This window comes from Bacillus rossius, chromosome 11, assembly GCF_032445375.1.
Source record: "Bacillus rossius redtenbacheri isolate Brsri chromosome 11, Brsri_v3, whole genome shotgun sequence".
Taxonomy (NCBI): Eukaryota; Metazoa; Arthropoda; class Insecta; order Phasmatodea; family Bacillidae; genus Bacillus; species Bacillus rossius.
Window position 1 is genome coordinate 12,919,228 of NC_086338.1, and position 2,184 is coordinate 12,921,411.

Sequence of the window (2,184 nt, forward strand, 5' to 3'; positions counted from 1 at the left end):
ATTTTGGAGATTTGTGGCAAAACCTGCCAGTGCTTTCATTTTACAAGAATTTAGATAGTGGTAATAATGAGTTTGAGGATTGTTCATACCAGGAGCACGAGTTTTGTGAAGGTGGCTATGAAGAAAACAATTTGAGAATATAAATATTTTTGAAATATGTATATTCTTTACAATGAAAGTGTAACATTGAAAGTGCTTTTATTTTAAGCTACATTTGTTTGACAGATTGTAACTGTATTTTACAGTAATATTTATGTATAAGATATTTAATTGCATGTAATTGTAACATCGTCATGTCTATAGAGATACGTATTTCTTGATTACAACTTCAAATTTTGTATTTTCGAAACACCTCAAAACCTAAATCTGAAAATTTAAGTTTTCTTTTATTTTCAAAAGCTGTCATATCCATGTGTGTTTATTCCAAAAGTTTCCTAACACCACTGTTAATTCCAAAACATGCCTTCTTCAATTTTGATTTCATTATAATGCTCACAATTAACATTTTTTGAACATTTAGCTTTGAAAAAACTGCCCTTTGATTCATTTTATTTTGATATAAACACAAATCTTGCTAAATTTATTGTGTGATCAATATGAATACGTTTTCCTTGATTATTGTAAAAACACCAAAAGTGGAAAAGGCAGGTTTTGGAACTATACGACTCATATACACAACCCAAGACCGGAAGACCAGCCTCTAGAAGTGATTCCTTGCCCCGGCTTCGGCGAGTGCTGCGTTAGTATGCTACGCAACGATACAACTCTACCCGCAACAAGTGAAGAGGTCTACGCACACACCTTCGATCTACCAGCTACGCAGCCGCCATTGCCCGCTTGCAGCCAGACTTCACCGCCGACGCCGACGCCGCCCTTCCTCCCGCAGAGCGCGGGGCCTTGATGAGGGCGACCTGGGTCCAGCGGTGAGCAACGACCACTACCAAGCATTGGACAAAAGAGTGTTAGACGTTGCCAGAACCGCACTGCACAAATTACTTACAGACCTTATAAAGAAAATATAATGTAATTCAGTGTAATTTAACTTTTATTTTATACGTAAAAATTGATTTCAATGTAATGTAACTTTTATTTTATACGTAAAATTGTTTTCAGTGTAATTTAACATAACACGTTTTTAAAATACCATTTAATACAATAAATGGTTTGTACCTCTAATCCAACGGGTGTGGGCTAATAAAAAAAAAATGTCTCGATGTATGTTTTTTCTTTCTACTTGACCCTGAACACCGCATTAGGAACTAATGTGTTCACACTTAACCCTGAAAACCACATAAATATTTTTTATAATGTGTTCACACTCGACCCTGAACACTGCATAAATATTTTTTACTAATGTGTTCACACATAATTTTGTCGTAAGACGGAAAACATCCGTGTGACGTACATGTTTACGGATGTGTGGTGAAAGTGTGGCCAACCCGGACAGACCTAGCTGGACATGTATAAATACCGCCGGCGGGGGGTGAAGCTTGCATTTGATGTCCGCCCATGCTACGTGAGGTAAGTCTCATTCGCTTGATTCAACTTACAGGACTTCTGTTACTTGTATTACACGCTATATTTCTACACATTTTCTATTTATCACGTCTCTACGCATGGTTGTTACACGCTTGATTCAACTTACACGACTTTTGTTACTTGTATTACACATTTTTCTATCACGTCTCTACATGGGGCGTAACCCCTCCCCAACTGTGGGAGGGGTAAGGTCCGCCCACGGAGCGACGGGAAATGCGCGCAGACTAACATTTTCACGTAGCTTGGGCTTCACTCAGTCACGCGTACGGTGCTACACGTACACATAGCTTGGGCCTCACTCAGTATACACAATACCGTTTCCTTTAATATTTACAAATGATGGGTTTATTATGTTTCCAGAACGTTATTTGTACCGCTGAACGTAACTTCCCGTCTACTCCCCCCGAAGCGAAGCGACCCCGTTTCAGTGAGGTTTCCACGTCGGACACTCGCGACAAGGCGCGGGCGTCTGGAGTGGAACCGCATGAAGCTGGCGACTTGCCTCCCCTGCAGAGTGTGATCTTGGACTCCGCTTTTGCTAACAGGATAGTGGACTTTCGGATCGGAAATGATGTTGAGTCTATTGATCCCGATTTGGACCGGTTTCTACAGAGATGTAGGGTTCCCTTTCTGGCCTTAACTTCC